Consider the following 24,745-nt stretch of genomic DNA (forward strand, 5'->3'; position numbering starts at 1 on the left):
TACAATATTTTGATTTCTTGATGCATTGTCTTGTTCACATTATTTTGATTTTGCTTGATGCATTGTCCTGTTTACATTATTTTGATTTTGCTGATGCATTGTGCTGTTTACACTATTTTGATTTTCTTTGATGCACCGTGCAGTTTAGGAAACTTTGATGATGAATTAGATGATGCATTTTGCTGCTTAGTCAAATTAGATGTTGCATTTTGTTTTGAAAAATAGATGATGCGGTGTCTTGTTTACATAATTTTGACGATGCATCGTGCGATTTGCATAATCCTACCAAAGCTTCAGTCGAAGGACACCCACAACAATCAACGATCTGCCTGGAGATGTAGTCTCTCGCATTCTTGTCGAGCTTCCTCCCCCTCCAACCTGCTTACTAGCTGCATCAGGCACCAAGAAAGCATGGAGGCAATGTATGGGAAGCAATTATTTCAGAAAGCTAACTGTGTCACACAACGGAGGAAACCCGTTGCTAGGGTTTTTCACCAACAACTCCGAGGACAATCGATTCATCACAGAGCATGATCTTCACCCGGCCATCTTGAAGATGCCGGCAATCCCGTCTCGTGAACGGTCCCAAAATCTATGTCCTGGGATGCCGCGATGGTATGGTGCTACTCCATTCTAATGTATCCGGTGGGTATATATCGGTCTGGGATCCAATTAGGCAAGTTCTCACAGCGATACCGAGAACCACCATTGTGGCGCAATCACACAATTGAAAGCAGCGGCTCAATTTTCTGTTCGCGAAACAACTCTGTACCGTTTACACATTGTGGCAAGTTCTCGGTGGTTTGGATAACAACTACAGGTTACGATGCACAGGCTCATATCTACTCACCAGATTCAAAAGAATGGGAGTTTCTAGCTCGATCAACTCCGATCTTTGTCGAGAGATTGACCGTAGACCGGCAACTCTCATAGGGGGTATTTTATCTTGGCCAACGAAGTCTAGATATATCATTGAGCTTGACCATGCAAAGAAGGCTCAAATATATTCGGTGCCCTCATGAGACGCATGATATATTCATGCTTAACATTCACATCTTCAAGGGACATAATGGAGATGTTGCCCTTCTTGTTATAAGAGACTTCACCCTACAAACATGGGCCAAGACAAGATCATCAACGGCGATCACGAGTCATGGACATGTCATATAAATTTTGAATTGGATACTTTTTTTGGCCTTGACACATCATTTCCATACAATTGGAAACATGCGGTAAGGTTACTCTGCGTATTTGAGGACAAAAATGAGCTGGTTGTACGGCAAAGGAGGGAGTATTCCAATTAGATATGAGCAATGGCGGTGGAGAAAGTACAATTCTGCTAGACGTTGGTGCACTTTACATCCCTACTCGCTAGACCGGGTTAGTCATTCATATGTAACCTTTGCATTCATTTACATATGACTTTTGCTGATCAATTTGTTCATTTCCCGACAAGAACCGACCTGATCCAGAGAGTGCAACATCAAGGACACGAAAAAGAACGCGCTGTCAGGAACCCATCTAATTCAAAGTTCAACATCCATAAGAGAAAAGGAAGTCGCATATGAAGGAGCAAGGCTTGTTTGGGCAAGAAGTGATAGCCTAGCTTTTGTTTGGTCTGATGTCTTTTAGTTTTCGTTCTGGTGGAAATGTCGCTGCACCATTTGTTTGTACTGCAGCTCCATAGTGCTAGCTGCTAGTACGTTGGCGCTGTCCTACGTCTGCTTGTTTTGGGGACATAAATATGCCACGAAACCTTTGTTTTATGTGATCAAACGGTCATCTCTGCATGTATATTTTCGGGTTCTGATGAAACATTTTTGTGATCTGTACATATATTTGAGTCAGTCTGTGTTTTGTTTTATGATGGGCAGGAGTATTTGTTTTACTACACCATTGTTTATCCGAATTGTATTACTCACTCTATTCAAAAAGTTAGCGGCTCACCTTTTTCCTTCAAGATACGGATGTATCTACACACTAAAAACATATATAGATGAAACCATCTTCAGACAAAGTTTAGTCACTTATGTATGGACGGGGGTAGTATTATTTATGTTGTGCTCCCAAACAAGCAGACATCGGACAGCGCCTGTTTAAAGTTCATATGTGTAATCTTATCCCCTTTGGAAGTTAAGAATTAAACTCTACTAGTACAACCGTGGTGGTCTTGTGATGTAGTACTCTTTAGATGCATTTGTGATGTAGTAGTACAGTACTTTTTTTTTGAACTGGTATAGTACTATCTAAGAAGAGTACTCCCTCCGATTCACATTCATTTTACACCAAGAAATATGGAGAGCGAGGGAGTAAATTAAACATGGCATCTCGTGCATGAAGCTTGACAGATCGATCAGGTTGGCTAGAATGGCAATACAATGCTCCTCATTAGGCAAATGCATGCCATGTACGATAGTATACATCCGAAAGAAGTCTATACTGACATAAAAAAGACTACATTGGGGATGAGAGTCAATTGGGGAATCTACAATACATAAAATCTTGCTCGTATCTGATTTTGGCTAAGAGGGTTTTACTCACATTACACGTGCCACTTTCCTTGTCTGCAAAACAAGTTCCAATAAAGGAAGAGGAAAGAAGAGGACATTGTGGGCGAGATTGAACACCTTTTTACGTGTTAAGCTGAGGCCTTGTTTAGCTGAGGATTTCGACTTAGGCCTAATAGCTCAGCACACCCAGAAATAAATTTCCTTGCGCGCACCACTGTCAGCAAAAATAACAAAATTAGCACGCAAGATTAAGAACGAAGTGAATTTAAGTAACTTGGTTAGCTTTTCAAGCAATATATTCAGAGAAAGAGCACACATGTCCGGCTAAAAATAATCGTAAGAGAAGAACAATAAATCTAAGACATCCCACTTCATATGCAGAAGGGACGCGACAGCGCATGGATTCATACCTTGAGTCGACTCTGGCTCGTAGAAGGGCGGTCGCGCCTCGAGGATGCCGGCGACGTCTCCACCTCGATCTCACATGTGATCGCTTCTCGGTGGGCGGTGCGCCACGCCATGTAGAAGATCTATCAAAAGAGGAGAGCCCGATGACGCTACCGACGCCTCAACCTTGATAGCACCGGCTTGTTGCTCCGCACCGAGATGCGCCACGTGCAAGATTTAGCGGATGCGCCAATTTTAGAGATATGTCATGATCGTTGTAACAAATTTCAACATGATGATGATTTGATCCTGCACTCGGCCTTGAACATAAGTACTAGTACAGTCTCACAATTTTTTTATCATTATACTTTGCGAGATTTAGCGGATGCGCCAAATTCAGAGATAGATCATGATCATGGTAACACAATTTTCAATGTAATGATGATTTGATGTTGCACTAGACCTTGAACATAAGTACTAGTACGGTCTCACAATTTTGTATCATTATACTTTGCAAGTTTTAGCGGATGCGCCCATTTTCAGAGGATCATGGTAACAAATTTTCAACGTGATGATGATTTGATGTTGCACTCGACCTTGAACAGAAGTACTACTACTGTCTTACAATTTCTTTATCATTATACTTTGCAAGATTTAGCAGATGCGCCAAATTCAGAGATAGATCATGATCATGGTAACAAATTTTCAACGCGATGATGATTTGATGTTGCACTCGAACTTGAACAGAAGTACTAGTACAGTCTCACAATTTTTTTATCATTATACTTTGCGAGATTTAGCGGATGCGCCAAATTCAGAGATAGATCGTGATCATGGTAACACACTTTTCAATGTAATGATGATTTGATGTTGCACTCGACCTTGAACATAAGTACTAGTACGGTCTCACAATTTTGTATCATTATACTTTGCAAGTTTTAGCGGATGCGCCCATTTTCAGAGGTAGATCATGATCATGGTAACAAATTTTCAACGTGATGATGATTTGATGTTGCACTCGAACTTGAACAGAAGTACTAGTATGGTCTCACAATTTTTATTATCATTATACTTTGAAAGATATAGCGGATGCGCCAATTTCAGAGATAGATCATGATCATGGTAACAAATTTTCAACGTGATGGTGATTTGATGTTGCACTCGGCCTAGAATAGAAGTACTAGTACGGTCTCACATTTTTTTTTATCATTATACTTTGCAAGATATAGCGGATACGCTAATTTCAGAGATAGATCATGATCATGGTAGTGACCTATATTCAACGTGATGATGATTTGATTTTGCACTCGGCCTTGAACAGAGGTACTAGTACGGTGTCACAATTTTTTATCATTATACTTGGACGGTGGCCAAATTCAAAATCTCATAGCGGCAAAACTTGCCGCCCACAAAATACAAAAATTTCACACGCTTCCAAATTCCTATTCTACCCCTGTGGAGATGGCAGCAAAGTCGGTTGGTGGGGGGGTCTGCCCGTCATTATTTGGATCACCACCTCCCTAGCCCGGAAACCCTCCCAAAAAAAATTCATTTCCCTCAGACCACCCACCGGAACTTCCCAAGTCCCTCTCTCCCACCTCCACGACCACCGCACCGGAACATCCCCGCCGGACTTCCCTAGCCTACCCGAGCCCTCGCGATCCTCGTCATCCGGCTGCCTGCCGGAGCCGCTTCATCGACGCCGTCATCAACCGGATCGGATCATCCCCGCCGAACCTCGAAACCATATGCTCATCTAGCAGTCTACCGTAGTCGCTTCAGCTGCGGTATCGTCCACCCCACCGGAGCCGCTTCGCCGGATCCGTCGTCCACCGCATCGGATCTTGCTCACCGACACCGCTGTGCACGAACCGGATCTGCTTCACCGGCGCCGTGCATGATCTAAACTCTTCTACTGTCGCTTTTCTATTGCTTGCCTGCAAGTTCTTGTTTAATCTTGGGGGAACCTGTTTGTGCTAACGACGCGCCGTTACGTTTTTGCAGATGAGATGAGTAATCATGAAGTGTAATGGCCGTCTCTCCAACCCCAAGTAGCACATGTAGCGTACTTCATCACCGGATCTATCAACCCCAGGAAGATCTGCTGTGACTCCCACAGAGTGCTTCTCCTAATGTAAGTCCCTTGTTTTAGCGCCATGTTACGGTTCAGATGCTTGTTTGTCTGAAGCTCTTTTAGTTCATTCCTAGCTATGACCGTAACACGTTGCTATTTTCTACTTCATTGCTAACTTTAAGCGATTGAACATTTTGGTTTGCATTCCCTGCTCTGTAGATGTAGCCATCATAACTTCTATCTTACTTGTGATCGTTGTTACAAAAATTATAGGTATTATAGTAACATCCTGCTATTATTTAGTTCATGGCCAATTTTAAGTAATTGCACATGTTGGTTCGCATTCCTGCTCTATAGCTTTTGGCATCGTAACTTCTATATTTGGTTTACATTCCCTGCTCTGTAGATCTAGCCATCATAACTTTATCTTGCTCAGTCGTTGTTACAAAAATTATGGCCTGCTACTATGTTGTTTGTGCCAATTTTTTACTCCATGAACATGTTGGCTTGCATTCCCTGTACTACAGGTGATGCCATTTTTTGTATCTAGTTCATTGTAAGCTAACAAAGTAAGGACTTAGTTTGGCATGCTATCACTCTGCTATCTAGCCTGTAGTACAAATAAACTTGTCATACTACTAGATAATAATTTTGCGTGCCATCTTGTTCTTCAAAAGCTGCATTATTGACTTGTTTCTCTGACTTGGCATGACGCTCACATATGGAAAGCTGAACATATTGGTTTGCATTCCCTCTTATACAAGTTCACAGGTGATCCCACAATATTCTGTATCTGGTCCATCCTAAGCTCCAGCATTAACTATCCTCTATGTGTTGCTCATTACAAGTTTATATCCCGAAACATCTTGATTTGCATCCCCTTCACTATAAGTTCAGGAGTATTATTTAGTTCACGGCCAAAATGAAGTAATTGCACTTGGCACATGTTGGTTCACATTCCCTCCTCTTTAGCTTTTGCCATCGTAACTTCTATTTTTGGTTTACATTCCACCTTTCTGTAGATGTAGCCATCATAACTTCATCTTGCTCGATCGTTGTTACAAAATTTATAGCCTGCTACTATGTTGTTCATGCCAATTTTGTACTCCCGAACATGTTGGTTTGCATGGGACTCGACAATTAGTAGTAAGTCTGCTGTTTCATTCTAACATGCTCTGTTATATTGGCTGTTGGTATGCGGCATGCACTCTTTGTTTGCTTATTGTGCGCATTACAATGATCTTGTTATAACGACGAAATGATGAGTTCCAAATTCTTCGGCAAACAATATTGTAGTGTCTTTGCCTTTCCATTGTTGTTGTCTTAACTTGTAATGTCTTTGTTTCGGATATAGGTGCTGCATGGACAACTTAAAAGATTGCCGGATCCCTTCATTGTATTGCTAGGTTTAATTACCATTCAATTTCTCTGGGTTCTGTAATATTTTTTCAATGCCTTGCAGCTGATGTAATATTTAGTTAGTTTTTATAGTTCTTTCGCGCATCTTTTCTTTGGTGCTTGTGGTAAGTATTCTCAGTATCTAAATCACGAATTCCCATCCCTTAAACGGCCCAATTAAGCGAAATCACATATGTGCCGGCCCGCAAAATCCTAAAGCGCCTATTACGCCGGCATATAAACAGCAACTAAACGGGCTGGCCCACTTACTTATTGGGCCAGCCCACTTGATTTACTGTGGACCCCACACTTTTATTGGGCCGGCCCACTTGCTTTAAGGTGGACCCCACCCACTACTGGGCCGGCCCACTAACTAGTTGGGCCAGCCCAATTGCTTTTGTGGTGGTCCCCACATACTAAACGGGCCGGCCCTTTAAGACGAAAGTGGGACCCACCTGTGTTTTTGGCCTGGCCCACTAGCGTGTTGGGCCGGCCCACTTGCTATATGGTGGACCCCACATACTAAATGGGCCGGCCCTTTAATAGGAAAGTGGGACCCACCCTTGTTTTTGGCCCGGCCCACTAGCGTGTTGGGCCGGCCCACTTGCTATACGGTGGACCCCACATATTAAATGGGCCGGCCCTTTAACAGGAAAGACCCGCCAGTGTTTTGGCCCGGCCCACTATCTTGTTGGGCCGGCCCACTTGCTATATGGTGGACCCCACATACTAAATGGGCCAGCCCTTTAAGTGGAAAGTGGGACCCACCTGTGTTTTTGGCCCAGCCCACTATCTTGTTGGGCCGGCCCACTTGCTATATGGTGGACCCCACATACTAAATGGGCTGGCCCTTTAACAGGAAAGTGGGACCCACCGGTGCTTTTGGCCCGGCCCACTGGCTTGTTGGGCCAGCCCATTTGATCAAATGTGGACCCCACGTACTAAATGGGCCGGCCCGATAGCAGGAAAGTGGGACCCACATGCTAATTGGGCCGGCCCAATAACTTCTTGGGCCGGCCCAGTTGACTTAATGTGGACCCCACTTTGTAAATGGGCCGGCCCGATACCAGGAAAGTGGGTCCCACATGTCTTGTGGGCCGGCCCTTTTGCCTGTTGACCGGTAGTGCATTCGGCCCGGCCCACATGCTTAGTGGGCCGGCCCATTAAAGTTTTGACCAGTCAACTTTAGAGGTTAGGCCCGGCCCACGTAACTAATGGACCAGCCCAGCTATATAGTTGACCGGTCAAACTAAGTCAGCTGGCCCGGCCCGTAAACTTAATGGGCCGGCCCGCTTAAGATGTGGCAGGCCTCGTGTGGGCCTACCATCTACCACGGGGTTTCGGCCGTTAACGCCGTTAATCGCCGATTAACGGCGTACGCCACGTGTCAGTTGGCATGACGTCAGCAGTCAACGGGCTCCCGGAAACACTTGGGCAACGGTCCGATTTTCCGTGGCGGAAGGGCGCCCAAGCGCGACGGACCGAAAAAATCGTCGTAGGACTTTGCCTGACGCAGTTTCCACAACAGAACCCATATCGTCGGGTTAGGCCCATAGGCGACGAAAAATACCCCTTAGCGGACGATTTTGAGACGTTGTCTATCAAAACTTTTCTTGTAGTGTATAATTTTTGTAACAACGACTGAGCAAGATAGAAGTTATGACGGCTACATCTACAGAGCAGGGAATGCAAACCAAAATGTTCAATCGCTTAAAGTTAGCAATGAAGTAGAAAATAGCAACGTGTTACGGTCATAGCTAGGAATGAACTAAAAGAGCTTCAGACAAACAAGCATCTGAACCCAGAACATGGCGCTAAAAGAAGGGACTTACATTAGGAGAAGCACTCTGTGGGAGTCACAACAGATCTTCCTGGGGTTGATAGATCCGGTGATGAAGTACGCTACATGTGCTACTTGGGGTTGGAGAGACGGCCATTACACTTCATGGTTACTCATCTCATCTGCAAAAAAGTAACGGTGCGTCGTTAGCACAAACAGGTTCCTCCAAGATTAAACAAGAACTTACAGGCAAGCAATAGAAAAGCGACAGTAGAAGAGTTTAGATCATGCACGGCGCCGGTGAAGCAGATCCGGTTCATGCAAAGCGGTGTCGGTGAGCAAGATCCGATGCGGTGGAAGACGGATCCGGCGAAGCGGCTCAGCTGAAGCGACTGCGGTAGACTGCTGGATGAGCATATGGTTTCGAGGTACGGCGGGGATGATCCGGTCCGGTTGATGACGGCGTCGATGAAGCGGCTCCGGCAGGCAGCCGGATGACGAGGATCGCGAGGGCTCGGGTAGGCCAGGGAAGTCCGGCTGGGATGTTCCGGTGCGGTGGTCGTGGAGGTGGGAGAGAGGGACTTGGGAAGTTCCGGTGGGTGGTCTGAGGGAAATGAATTTTTTCTGGGAGGGTTTCCGGGCTAGGGAGGTGGTGATCCAAAAAATGACGGGCATACCCCCCCCACCACCACAAACCGACCTTGCTGTCATCTCCACAGGGGTAGAATGGGAATTTGGAAGCGTGTGAAATTTTCGTATTTTGTGGGCGGGAAGTTTTGCCGCTATGAGATTTTGAATTTGGCTAAGGTCCAACTATAATGATTAAAAAATGTGAGACCGTACTAGTACCTCTGTTCAAGGCCGAGTGCAAAATCAAATCATCATCACATTAAATACCGGTTACTACCATGATCATCATCTATCTCTGAAATTGGCTCATCCGCTAGATCTTGCAAATTATAATGATAAAAAATTGTGAGACCGTACTAGTATTTCAGTTCAAGGCCGAGTGCAACATCGAAACATCATCACGTTGAAAATTTGTTACCCTGATCATGATCTATCTCTGAAATTGGTGCATCCATTGCAAAGTATAGTGCTAAAATTTTGAGTGACCGTACTAGTACTTCTGTTCAAGCCCGAGTGCAACATCAAATCATCATCATGTTGAAAATTTGTTACCATGATCATGATCTATGTCTGAATTTGGCGCATCTGCTAAATGTTGCAAAGTATAATGATTAAAAAAGTTGTGAGACCGTACTAGTACTTATGTTCAAGGTCGAGTGCAACATCAAATCATCATCACGTTGACGATTTTTTCTGTTACCATGATCATTATCTATCTATAAGAGCATCTCCACCGGCACAGCATCCTCTATTTGGGGACGCTGCTCCCACACCGGCGGCCCCAAAACGGCAGCCCCGATAGATTTTAAAATTTAAATTGACATCTAAAAACCCAAATTCATACGAAATTTATACCAAAGTAGCTCGAATTTAAACATAACTAAACATAAACTTAATCCTGGTCTACTGGCCGTCGGTAGGGGCGCTCGACGGCCCTGCCTCGTCGTTGTTCTTCGCCATTGCCGCCTGCTTCCGTGCCCGCTTCTCCTCCGTTTCTTCGCGCATCTGGCGGTGGAGCATGGCGGCCGGCGTCGCAGGGGCTTGCCGGCGGCGCTGTCCCCGTGCTTCCAGCCTTTCCCGAGAAGCTTCGATCTCTGCGCGCCTCGCCTGCTGGCAAGCGAACGCGTCGTAGTGGCGATGAGCGTTGAGCTCTGCGAGCTTCTGTCGCTCCGCCTCCATGAGGCGCCGTCCCGCCTCCTCCGTGGCCGCTCGCTGGCGCGATATCTCGAGGACGTGCTCGAGGTTCGCGTCGTTGACGAACTCGCGCTCCTCCTCCCTCAACCGCTGGTATCGTTGTGCATTCAGCGACGCGAGGATCGCCGCCTGCTCCGGGTCGGCGGGGGCCTGCGGCGGCTCGCCGGCTGCGCTGCCTCCTCCGCCACCTCTCGCTTCGCACGCTACGTAGACATCGTGCCACGCCTCGAACCGTGGGCCCTCGTCCTCGTCGGAGCTGTGCTCGTCGTCGGCCTGCGGCTCCGGCTGCGGCTGCGGTGGTGCTGGAGGCAGCGCGCGGCCGTTGAGGCCAACCATCGAGTAGGTGGTCTTCAGACGGCGGGCATCTTGATATGGAGAGTAGAGAATGGAGCGGCGGTGGTGGACGGCGTATGTCCTATCTAGCGGTAGCAACTGCCCACATTTAAGGCGACTGGACGCCGCATGGCCAGTCGCTGCCCTCGTGGCCAGTCGCTGCCTCGGTTTCCGCGCCATTAGGGCATGTACATTGATTTAGACGGATGTTGTCTGTAATACTACACCATGTCGTCTACGGAGTATAGACAATGCTATAGACAGTGTATACAATAGTCTATCTGTAAGTTATCTAGTATTTTTAGTCATAGCTATATATGAGTATAAGTTATAGACACCCTTCATACAACAACAAAAATGGTGCCTGTAAGCTGTATGTAAGAAGCCTACAGACTGTCTGTAACTTTAGACCATGCACTATGTGTATCAAAAGCGAACCAAAACGTCCATTGAATCGGTTCCGCACATAACAGAGCATCGATGCATAGGTTCTGACAGGAAAAGCGAACCAACAATTTGGTTCGACTCATCTGTGATGGAAATTGATAATTTAATGTGCATGGCTTGGTGAAGTGGGCCACTTGCTTTAGGATAAGTAAAATATGCATGTCATATTTCTGTTGGGTCCCACTTGTACTGCTTGATCCGGTTTCTTTGAATCGGCACCACATAGTCCTTCTCTCTCCTCATTCTTTTTCCTCCACATCACCAAAATCACATACGAGTACTATAACTACCTCTTACATGACCTTAAACGCCGACGACCAACCTTTCCGCGTCGCGGCCGATGCGAACCGTCGCGTCCTCTCGCGGACAAGGCGCCCCCACCAGAGAAAACCGTCGTTCCGCAAAGGCAACCGGGGTGCCCGATTCGCGCCCTTGTCAAAGGGGCCGGCATGGGATGCCGGCGATTCTATTGGGCTCGACAATTGGCCGGCGCCGTTTGGAGCGCACCGGTGCGAGCCCTAAATCGACGCAGGCCCCCAAATCGCTATCGGGGTCGCCGGTGGAGATGCACTGAATTTGGGGCATCCGCTAAATCTTGCAAAGTATAATGATAAAAAATTGTGAGACCATACTAGTAGTTCTGTTTAAGGCCGAGTGCAAGATCAAATAATCATTACATTGAAAATTTGTTACAATGATTGCAAACTATAGCAATAACAAAAAAGCTCAAGATCAAATAATCATTACATTGAAAATTTGTTACAATTATTGCAAACTATAGCAATAACAGGAAAAAAGCTCAAGTGTTACAATAACAGGAAAAATTCTCAAATACCACAACAAGTTGAAATAACTCAAATCATACAAGCCATACAAATGGCATCATCGGCAAAACTGCATTTCTTTTAGGTAGAATTCATCGGAGTTCAAGTAACAGCTGGCTTTCCATTATATCTGCAAAGTAGATTATTAAGGATCTGCTCAATCCAAGCTTGCCTATTTTTCAATTCATGTATCTCATTGACTGTTATGTCGATTTTTGAATCTCTTTCATCTCTTTGCTGCTGCATTATATCAATTGATTCGTGTGAAAAGGCAGCGATTGTTTGCGCTGGAATGGCTGGGACAGTAGATATCATCTGACTATCAGATGAATTGGCATTGTCATGGATGTGCTGTGGAAAGACCTGGACACTTGATGTACATGCCATGCCATCTGCCTTCCTTGCTCTATTCAGGGGCTGAAAACAAGACAGTGCAGGTTACAGAACCATACAATTTGAGAAAACAACCATATTAGTTGTCACAGATTTTTGCAAAGCATCAAAACAGATGGCAGATTTTCAAAAATCATAAGGCATAATATAACAAAGCAAGCTATCAACCCCATTGCAACAGGCAGAGCAACTGGATGGCAAATATGAACAAAATAAATCAAGTAACTAGACAGTCTGTGCCTAATAAAATAAGCCAGAAAGCGCATAATAAGTCTGTCAATTAAAATTGACACTTGGAAGGGGTGCTTCAGATCCCTTAAGTTCCACAAAAGTGGTCATGTGGACAAAACTAGCCGGACATTGTGCGGTTGGAGAATCTCCAACCCCTAAATTTCATTATTTTCATCATCGGCCAGCCATGGGAATGCCTCAGATAAACGAGAAATATATCCATTTGGTGCCAAATATAAACGAGCAGGACCAATTAAGACAGATTAGACAGCAACCATTCTGGGATTCATATAAACTGACATATTATTTCAATGTTTAACCCATGAGCCCAATATAAGGGAAGGAGAAACAAACAAATGAACCATTTTGTGCCTAAAAATAAAACATGGGTCAGCCAAAAAGAAACAACATATCTTATTTATGATACCCACTGAAGGTGGATTTCCTACTACAGAAGGTGGCATTGGATTAATCAACAGTGAAATCAGAAAAAAAATCTTACAAAAAACAAATATGCTCATTATATCCCACAACAAGCATGCCAGAAAGTGCCAAGGTTTATATGTTTTAATCATTAGTCCACTCCATGTATCAAGTACTAATAACCTATTGATTCTTCATCTGTCTCATATTCTCCAAGCATAACATTCTTATCATTTATGGATGAAATCCTTATGACATAACGGTATGAGGAAGTGCAAGAGCAATCAAACATTATGTGGCTGGAATAAAATGCCAGATCATTTAAGTTAAGCAGAACAATTAAATTGGTTTAATCATGATCAAACAAAAAAAAGATTAGATAGGCAATAGAACAAGTTTGAGAAGCTAGCAGGAAAATGAACGAAGACGTGCAGTCATATAAATAGCATGATTTATTTCAAACCAGTTATCCTATCTATATGGAGAGTAAATGTGTTAAACACAAATTGGTTCCCAGCACGATAAGCATATCAATACAAAAATGAAAGGTACTTACTGGATTATAGGGGTGATTCACTCCACGATTTGCTGTGTTCCATGTGATAGTGCAACATGAAATTACAGCAAAGAGTTAGGGTGCAGCTCTTGAAGAACAAAAACAATGAAGAATTTAAATGTACCAGAGCAATGAGTTCACACATGTACTACAGGATGGCAAAAGGATAGCAGAAAGGAAATAGTAATTGGCATTTACCGTCATTGTTTACAACAAAACAGATGGAAATTATAATTTCAAACCTTGTGAACACAGAAGAGCACAGAATGGCGGAATATAAAACAACATTTTGCAATGAACAAAACAGACGGTGGCTATGGTCCCAGCACACAACCTGTCACCTGAGAATAAGAAAAGCAAACAAACATGTAGGTTTCCTAACAAAAATAGATGAATTACATAGCATGCAATTACTGTTCTAACATTAGGACGAACTAGATAGATATTATAGGGGTGTTTCTTGAGAGTTTATAGAGCAGGGAACGCTTTGCTAGTCTTAGTATGAACAAGATAAAAATTAATACTATTTTTTGCAACACACAGTACAATCATAGACGCTCACATGTACATGCATACACTCATCACTCACGCACACACACTCTACCCCTTCGAGCACATCCAGGAAAATGCATCCAAGAAACTGATCCGACGGGTATTGAGATTGACGAAGTCACCACTATCACCACAATGTCATCGGGAACGCCGCATCCCACACAAGAATATTCCTCCATTTTTGAGACACCAAAGCGTCAAATCAGGGGGTGCCACTGCCTCCTAACCATCCAACCATAGGTTGGTTCTCAGTGATTTGGTACTTGAAATGCACTACATGATATCTAATATGAAGTCGGTGTGAGGCTAACAAGCAGGGTGCGGCGGCGTTGCTTGACGTGAGTCGGTGTGATGCCATCACCAGATGAAGTGCATGGTCCATGTGATCTGGATTAGGGGATACTAGCATAATACCCGTGTGTTGCAACGGGTTAATAACGAAAGATCGCTCTCTCCAAAAATAGAATAAATGGAATATAATCACAATGTCTATGTCCAGGATGTGTGGCCACATGGTCCTCATTTTTCTTTACAATCTGTGGTACGTCAGTCTTATACAATGTGCATTATTTTTTGTCACCACAGAGACAACTCTGATGCTCGATCGACCGATCCGAGTTGATCAATCGACCGATCTAATTGACATGTTTGAACAAACGATAGAAAAATTCATAGTATTTATTGAATGATACTCCGTCCGTGCCAAAAATAAGGCGTCTAAGGATTAGTTAAAAGTATGTTTTTAAAATTTGACCAAGTTTATACAAAAAAATATAAATATTTACAATACAAAATCATTATCAATAGATTCACCCTAAAGTATATTTTCTTAATATGTCAATTTGATATTGTAGATGTAAATATTTTTTAAAATATTTGGTCAAAGTTTGTAAGGTTTGACTTTTGACCAATCCTTAGACCCCTTACATTTTGGGACGGAGGGAGTATATCGTAAAAGGTGCCCTTTCACACCATCTTTTTTTACAAAACACGGTACAATATAAATGTTCACTAAGTACATACACTCGCTTCTATGAACGCACAAATGCACATGCTACCTCTATGAACACCTTCGAGATACTTTGTCTCGAGAAACCGATTAAATCGAGAACACACGTCGAAACGTGGCCCCAACTGAACAGATATTTCTCTTTACTAATCAGATATTTCTCTTTATTAATGAAACACCCACGCGTGAAACATGGTTTTTTAGCGAGAATGTAACTGCGCTCCTAAACATGTGGTTGATTCTTGTCACTAACCTCTTAAATGCTGCAGGGTCTGAAAGTTTTGTTTTTAAAGGATTTTTAGTTGCATAAGTGTTGAGATTTGTATGTCCTACGAATTTTAAATGGAAAATGCATGCACGTGCAAAAATTAGGAAAAGAAACCTAGAGTCATATAAGTTGTCACTGTATGTTTGCGAATGAAAGAAAAGTTAGAAAATTTAAAGTTGCACGGCAAGAGGAGCCTAATCAATGGGTCTCTTTTGGCTTTTTTCTTTTTTGCCGATCGTGCCGATCTAACCGGGATTGTCGGACACGCGTTGATGAACCACGGTAGAGGAGAAAGGACGGATCACCTGCTGATATAAAGATTGACCGGTACAAAAGCCATCTCCATCAATCTACGCTCATTAAGGAGAGGGTTCCTTAGAGAATAAAAAGGGGAGCGAACGAAAAAGATGTGTGGCTGAACCGATTTATGCTTGTTTTAGCGATTAGAATTAGGAAAGGGATGCTGATTTTGCTACCTAGTGCTACGGATTGGATTTTGGTCGTGACCTAACTAATCCTGATAAGAACTCCTCATGGAGCCGGTCACGCTGACCTTACTTTTTATGTTCGGGTGAGTTGTATACACGTTTGACGTACCATCACCAACCACCGCGACCTGTTTTAAATTTAATACGTAGTAAAGATAGTTTATATGACAAGATTATGGGGGAGATTGTTAGTAGTAATCTTATCAATGTGGTTGGCTAGTAAAGGAGCTAGCTTAGTCATGAAGTATCCAAGGTATGTAGAGAGAATTGTAGAATAGGGAATGTTCTAGAGTAAGATATTTACGAGTAGTATGAAATATCTAGAGTTTGTAGAGTATTCTAGAAGTATGGTATAGGGTTTGGATTCTGGCACATGGCAACAATCTAAAGGGTCATGTACAAGCTTCCTAGTATTATAAGACATGTGTGTGAAGCACATCAAGGTGTGTGAAGCACATCAAGACAGAGAGCTCGAGGAGTGGCATGGGCAAATGCGCAGGTTTCTGCCATCTGCCACGCGCATTGAGAGCAGGGCGGAGCTGGATCTATGGGACTTCTCTGTCGATGCTTTTTTAGACGGACGAATCAGTATTAACTCGCGGGGGGCATAGGTGTAATTTTCGGAAATTTATGGGTAGTTTGAAGTTGGACGAAAATTTTGCCTTAGTTTCTTTATTATTATATATTATTAGGTATAGATATAGATTGACACGGGTTTAACTAGATTGGATTGCATGACAAGAACCAATTCTAGATACTTACATGCTAATATAAATCTCAGTTATGACTAGATTCAGATGTATATAGACACATTCTAGTTGACCAAGACATGCTTGAACCTTCTATGGTAACAGCCCAAAACGTGTAGGGGGGAGGGGGTCTGGTTACCTCGACGGCGGCTTCGTGTAGTCATACTCGGCATCCTTGCGGGTCACGTCGACGACGGCGGGGGTGCTGCGGTTGCGGTGGGCGTCGGCGTCGAGGAAGCAGATGCAGGGCGATCGATGATGGTTTCTGGGAAGCAGATCTGAAACGAGGGAGTCGGTGAAGCGATCCGGTGCGGTGCACGGCGGCGTTGGTGAAGCGGATCTGGTACGGCAGACGAGGCGATCGGTGAACTCGAATAGTGCAAAGGTGCACGGCGGCATTGGTGAAGCGGATCTGGTGCTGCGGACGGCGATCGGTGAAGCAGATCCGATGCAGTACACGGCGGCGTTGGTGAAGCGGATCTAGTGCTGCGGACGAGGGAGTCGGTAACCTCAGGTAGGTGAGGTGGTAGGCCGGCTAAGTACGGCCGGGATATTCCGGTGCGGTGGTCCGGCAGGTGAGAGATGATGGGCCTGGAGTATTGCGACAGATTTTTGGCGGAAATGGGGAAGACGAAAGGAAGGCGGTAGACTATATATATCAGAGGGGATGTGTAAATTACGAACGAGACCCCAACCCACGCCGGCTTCACTTGTCTGCCATTGCGTCATTGGTAATAGGGGTCGAATGGGAATTCGAAATATGTGTATGGAGGCGGGAGTTTTGGCGCTCAACTCGTATTTTGAATCTCCCTGGTGTATAAGCAGTACAGTATACTAGATATTGAATCATAGACCAGGGAAGACAAGTACAGTAGTACAAAAATACTGTAATGTCTACATTGCATGATCCTGATCTACCTTGCGTTAGTGTTTGTAGTGGTAGCTAAGTGGTGCAAGGAAGACATATTTGTAATTTCTACAACTAAGATATGTCTATATACATCCGTATTAGACAAAACTAAGACACCTCCTTTTAGACGAAGGTAATACTATTACTTTTGAATCTCTTTGTACTAATGCTGATGATTTAGATCCTCAGAGTTTCGTACGGAGTAGTGGAAAAAAACTAGGCTCCGCTCGAGAAACAAATAAGCATCCAATTAATTAAGTACGTGGGCAGTTATTATTATTTTAACAAGGAAACTGCATTCGTGCCTATGGCCCGTCATCTTCAAAACCGTCCAAAATGCATGCATCTAGCGGTTTCCAGGCCCTGGCGTGGCGGTTAACATTCGTCTTCCTCATTTCGTCTTCTCCCTGACACTCTCGCATGTGCCCCTCTCGCTACCCTCCATGGAAGCGTTCTACCACGGGCACACTTTCCTCGCTCATGGAACAACCACCATTACGGCCAACTATACCAATATGGCGTCTAAGGTGGAGGAACACATCAACAAAATCGAATTGATCTTGGAGAAAGAAGACTCGTACAAAATTGTTGGCCTAGACGTAGAGTACACCTATGGGCCTGAACAGAAGGCTGCCCTCATACAGTTGTGCATGGGCACGGACTGCCTCCTGTACCAGATTTCCTCGACCGACCAGCCATGCCCCAAACTCGCTGACTTTCTTGGTAGGGCTGACGTAACATTTGCAGGTGTTGACATCGGCAACGACATTACCAGGCTTGGGCATTGCAACCTCTCAGTGGCGAACTTCGTGGACATCCAGAAAAGGTGGAAGCCTGCCGATTCCACTAGTAACAATAAGGATTCGTTGGCTGACTATGCTGCGGCCATTATAGACAGCCAGTACAAATCTATCATGAAAAAACTTACGCATAAGGAACACAAGCTGTGGAAGCAGGTGCCCTTGTCCATGAAGCATATCATGTATGCAAGCATCGACGCATACGCGACATATGAGGTATACAGGCGAATAGTGAACTTTGAGAAGGGTCAACAAAAATTGGCGAAATTCCAGGACAGCGGGAGTAAGAAGAAGAAGAAGAAGAAGAAGAAGAGCAGCATGGTACAGGCTGTGGAAGCTGAAGAGGAAGACCACTGAAAAGGATAGCCTAGTGTTAAAAGTAGTACAGTACTAGTATGTATACGATCGTGTGTGTATGCACTAATGCACCCAGTGATGAGTATATTTTATCTTGCAAGTACTCCGTAGTGTTAAAAGCAGTACAGTACTACTATAGTATGTACGATCGTGTGTGTGTATGCTCCCAGTGTCGTGAGTACATAACTGATAAGTATAAAATAAGATTCGCAAAAAAAGTATATAATAATAGTATGTATGGTAGATCTTTTTTTATCTTGCATAATCCCTACGATCCATAATAAGTGTGTCGTTTCACTCTAACAGCATGCACTGTGTTGTCCACAACAGCTATCCTCATCCACAAGCAATAAGTGTAGTCCATGCCCATATATATAGTGGACACGTACAAGCTTTTGGTTGCTCATAAGTAAATAGTAGAGTAATTATTTTACTCTATGCTCTGTCTTGCATGTGTGTACTTCTAACAAATATGTGCGTCCCAGCGTGTGCCAAAGTTAACCTTATACTGAGTATACTGTATTGTATTACTCCCTCTGATCCACATTACTTGATGCTAAAATGGAAGTATCTATAGCTACAATATGTCTAGATACATCTACACTAGCGTCAAGTAAAATGTAGTTGCTGTTTCAGTAATCTTTTGGTTCCCATAGGTGGTGCCTTAAATGACAAAAGTCGTGGCCATATCAAAAACCATGATTAAGCCGAACCTCTGCCCCAAGACATGATATCTCTTCTAGAATGCTCTCCGTCCATAATAAAATAATCAATGGATGGGACTGGATACCTTCGTTGGGAAGGAGTACTTATTTTGAGGATTAATTGTTCTCCTTCTCGATGCGAATGTAGAAACGCAGCAGCTTGGAAGGTCCACCAAGCACCAGGTACAGCGGCGGCACCGAGAGGAACGACGTGAGTTCATCAAACGCGACGTCGCCCGGCAAGGCGCAGCTCGACGCCTCCAAAGACACACTCACGGCGTCCGCCCTGCTCCTCGCGTGCGCCAACGAGCACGACGCCGGCCCATTCGCCCACATCTTTGCCGTGTACAGAGGCCACACGCACGCGGCCGCCCTAATGCACACGGTAGACACGATGGTGGTCGAAGTCGAACCGAGCACGCCGATGATCAGGACGAACATGGCGCCGTCCTCCCCTTCGGCGATGATCCGCAGGCACGGCGAACCCGGCACCGGCACCTGGAACACTATGGTCGTGTTGTACGGCGGGAGCTTGTGCACTTGGATCGAGTGGGCCGCTGCGAAGTGGGCGACGAGCGCTGTTGGCGGGGCGGCGAAGTCGCAGCCGGGCTCCGTGCAAGCGCAAGGGGCGTGCGGGCATGCAATCTTGTGGTCGTGGACCTGGTGGTAGGCCACCAAGCTCCCGCAGCTACTGTGGGGGCACTCAACCGTCACCGCTGATACGACGGCGTCCATTGCCGGGTCCTGCTCGAATCCGCCGCGGGGTTCCACGCACCTATGGCACCGGTTCCCGGGAAGCTCGGCCGAGGCGGCCGCAGGCCAAATGATTACCCTTGCACTGCACAAATCAAAGTTCGTGGATTCCCATTTTTGCAGTAGTGAACCCACAAAAGAAACATCAATGGAGTGTGGGAGGGAAAGGGATCGACCTTGAAGACGGGGGGCTTGAGGGGTTGGGAGCAGAAAATGCAGTGAAGCACGGTGGAGTCCATCTTCAGGGTAACGGTGACAGTTTCCAGCATTGCGAGCGCGCGAGGAGTATGGCCTATCGATGGCCTCTCTTATCTCCTAGCCTCGAGGCTGGAGTACTCTATTTAAGGGGATGGGAAGGGATTTTGCTTAAGACGAGGAAAACCCAATATAGTACCTCCATCTCAAAGCTTAAGGCTTATACTCCGTATTATTTTTAGAAAGTCAAATTATGTCAAAATTGACTAAGCATTTTCCGAAAATCATGGTGGTTAAAAAATGTGTATCTCCGCCATCATACTATTTGAGACTATATTTGTGATGGTAATAGGCACAACTACATACATAAAAATTGACATCATCTGATTATTAGTTATTTGGACTGCGGGATGAACTCTTTGGAACTGTGCATTAAGCACCGGTAACCACTTAGGGCTTCTTTGATTCATAGGATTGACATAGGAATTATGTTGGATTTGATTCCTATGGGAAAATTTCAATCCTACACCTTTCCTATTTCTACACTCTCCACATTCCTTTGATTGAAAGCAGCCCTTATAGTGCTTCTTTGTTTTTTATAGTAAGTGAAAGGACATCTAAAAAACAGGAGAAATGATCTGGAAGTGCAGATAGTTTTATACCCCTCTGTCTCGGTTCACAGGGCCTAATCTGAACAAATATTTGCCCCATATTACCTCTCATCTAAGGCCTGCATGCATTTAAATTAGAAGTACTAGTAACCTTCTCGAATTAGTCTCCACCTTCCCTTTTCTCCTTTTTCTATTCTCTGGGAACAGCCTTGTGCATGCTGGTGGAGTGTGAAACCAAACAAGTTTGCATGGGGGCATGTGATCGGCTGCATGCACGCTTTGTACACCATTAGTGGAGTCTTAGGGCCTGTACAATGGTGATATTGTAGCAGTGCCACGTAGGATAAACGCTGATGTGGAAGAAAGAGAAAGATGAAAAAAGACTTTGCCTTCTCTTAGCTAAGAGATCATCTCTTAGCATAAATCTCTCTCACCACAAATTTAGGATGTCTCGTTACCAAAGATAAGACTAAAAAACAACCCATTGTACATCATGTTTTATTGTCATCCTGAGGAGGCAGCGCTCGGAGAGTTTTCGTCATCCAATGAAACAATGCCTTGGTCCTGCTGCAAAATAAACCAAGCCCTCTAAATCGAGACGGAGGGAGTAAATCAGATGGAGGGTTACAATTACATATAGTAGTTGGAGTATTCACTTCCGATTCACAAAAAAAGAGTATTCACTTCCACGCTGCATCATTATTAAGTATAAGTACTACTACAAACAGTTCAGCACAAATATGAAACAAAGACCCCATAAAAAAATAGCAGCCGTACGAACACTCTAGTACTTTACAAATTGACAATTTTTTCAACTACGCAAAGTAGCAGTAGCTACATCTGCTTGCATAAGCGAATGTAGAAACGCAGCTCCTTGGACGATCCAGCACCAACGAGGTATGGCCCCGGCACAACGAGGAACGACGTGAGCTCCTCAAACACGACATGCGCCGGCGACGCGCGCTGCGAAGCATCGGCAGACATCTTCACGACATCCCGCCTGCAGTCCGATTTCGAGGACGGCGGCGGGCCGTGCGCCCAGATCTTCACCCTGTAGAGCGGCCACACGGATGTGGCCGACCTGACGCATACCAAAGACAAGACAATGGCCGGGCCGAGCGCGTCGATGTACAGGACGAACACGGAGCCGTCATCCCCTTCGACGACGAGCCGTCTGCACGGCGAGCACGGGTGCGTCATGGTCACCCGGAACTCTATGGACTTGCCATACTCTAACCTGTGCACCTGAATCGAGTGGGCCTCTGCGAGGTGAACGAGGAGCGCTGACGGTGGGGCGGCGGGTCGCAGCCCTGCTCCGTGCAGTTGCACCGGTCGTGCGGGCACGCGATCTGGTGTCTTAGGGACTCGTGGTAGCTGACGTTGACCCCGCAGCCGTCGTGGGAGCACATGACCTGCGCCGTTCCAGCGATGTTGTACGCGATGGCCTCCAAATTCGTAGCGTTTATTTCCATGGTGCCGTCCATCGTCGCCTCGTGGTTGAATCCGGAGCCGCGCTACTCTTCTTCTGGCACCGTTTACTTGGAACCTCGCCGACGGTGGCAGGCGGCAGGCCTCATACCATGCTGCAACTCCGATCAATATTAATTGATGGTAAAATGGATGTATCTACAACTAAAATGCGTCTAGATACATCTATATTACCATCAAGTAATATGAATCGGAGGGAGTACAAGGAATGACAGTTTAGCACAAGTGACACCAGCAAATAAAAGTCAATGGACTCTCAGAGGAAAAGGGAGCGACCTTGTTGAACTTGGGGCAAATCAATGGTGTCTGAGAGACAAATGATGCGATATCTAAAGCCGGTTAGTGGAGAGAGAGAGAGAGAGAGGGGGGAGAGAGAGAGAGAAAGAGAGAGAGAGAGAGAGAGAGAGAGAGAGATAGAGAGAGAGGAGTGTGTGTGTGTGGCGGGGGGGGGGGGGGGGTTGTTCACTTCTTCTTGGTTTAAAACGAGGATTCGTACAAGGTAATAGAGCCCGCATGCTCGGCTGGGTAGATAGCCAGAAGCCCAGAAGTGAACCCCAACATGGTTGTGCCACAAGGATTCATATTTGAATTTTTTTTTGGGGGGGGGGGGTAGAAGAATGGCATGGCCAACAAGTTTCAAGTAAATTTTGTTAGTATTGTTCATAGTGGAAGTATGTAAACCACGAATTATATGACTCCATCATTTCTTTCGACCTTTTTATATCGAGCCCCACAATAACTTTGGCTTGTTTACAAATTTAGGTCGATCAATCTCACGACGCCCCTTTATAACAAAATAAGTTGAACTAGTATTCCAATAAAAAATCATTTTCGCATGCATTGTTCGGTACTTTTCATAACTGAAGTGCTTACTCCCTTCGTTAGGGATTATAATGCCAGCGTGCATCCCTATATCATTAATTTGATTACAACATAATATGAATTTTATGGTACAAAAATTATATCATTACAAACTAGATGTCCATTTTAACTTTTTAATCGTATATTTTGGGTAATATATATATATACATTGTGTATTATGTTGCTCAATTTTACAACATAGGTATACTTGTCAGCCATGTAATATCCTAATGGACAAATAGTACATTACAAATTTGTAACTTCATGCTTTGTTTTGCCATTTTACGATTTTTCGAACCACCTTCGGCTTGATTTCAAATTTAGGTCAAACTATCGGTGCATGCTATGTGTTATACTTGGATGCACCGCACATGTTTGGCCATTGTTTTAGGCTTCCACATCTTGGGGGCATGTCATGTATTTACCTAGTTTTTTAATTCTAATTCATGTACCCTTCCTTCAAATTACATTTGAAATAAAACTTTTAGCCCAGAAATAGTTCAGTATATGGTTGCACACAAAGATAATCCGTGGATCGTTGGAAATTGCCATCGTACGTAGCTACCATGTCTCTTATGCAGACCTGTGAAAATTGGATTGGTGGTAGTGTGTACACTTCATGCGGTAGGCACTTCATAGAAAACACCCATTTAATATAATTTTTCTCCTTTGGGCAGTAATCAAGAGAAGAAAAAACACATGATTCAAAAGTTTTAACATATGCATGGTTCTTGTGTAGTGGTACCAAGCTCACGTGTGGGAGGAAAATACTCCCACGAGCTTCATTTTGTAGTGACTAAGAAGGATCCATACATGCTTACTTTTTCATATTCATGTTTTTAACTTGTTTCAATCTTGGTCAAACCTAAGATTTGACCAAAATTCAAATGGGCATAAAAATTCAGAAAAATGAAAAAAATGAAAAACCAAAGCACATAGCCTTCTTAATTATGTCATACAGTAAGCATTCAAGTTGATAAACAAGATCTAGACATATTTGAACCAGAAAAATCATGTATCTACCCCTAACCCTAAACTTTGTCTTGTGAAGTCAAGCATGAAGAGAAGTGGTCTTTGGTTTCAAACATAGAAATTTTAATAACCTCCCAAGTGCTTCATTTTGGAGTGACTAAAAAGGATACATGCTTACTTTTTCATATTCATGTTTTAAACTTGTTTACCTCTTGGTCAAACCTACGATTTGACCAAGATTCAAATGGGCGGAAAATTCAAAAAAAAAATGAAAAACCAAAGCACACAGTCTTTTTATGTCAAACCTAGGATTTAATCAAGCATGAAGAGAAGTGGTTTTGGGTTTCAAACATGAAGAGAAGTGGTTTTGGGTGTGAAACATGGAAATTTCAAAAACCTCATAAAATGACATAAGAAGACTATGTGCCTTGGTTTTTCATTTTTTGATTTTTTTTAAAAAAATTATGCCCATTTGAATCTTTGTCGAATCCTAGGTTTGACCATGGTTTAAACAAGTTTAAATCATGAATATGAAAAATTTAGCATCTATCCTTCTTAGTCACTCCAAAATGTAGCTCTTAGGAGGGTTTTTGAAATTTCCATGTTTGAAACCAAAAACCACTTTTCTTCATGCATGCTTGACTTCATAAGAATGCTTACCATATGTTTGAATTTTAAAAGCATATGGTCTTCTTATGTCATATAGTAAGCATTCAAGTTCATAAACAATGTTTGGACATATTCAAACCAGACAAATCATGTATCTACCCCCTAACCCTAATCTCGGTCGATTTTATGAAAGTCAAGCATGACGAGAAGTGGTTTTTGGTTTCAAACATGGAAATTTC

This window comes from Lolium perenne, chromosome 7, assembly GCF_019359855.2.
Source record: "Lolium perenne isolate Kyuss_39 chromosome 7, Kyuss_2.0, whole genome shotgun sequence".
In the NCBI taxonomy this organism is placed as follows: Eukaryota; Viridiplantae; Streptophyta; class Magnoliopsida; order Poales; family Poaceae; genus Lolium; species Lolium perenne.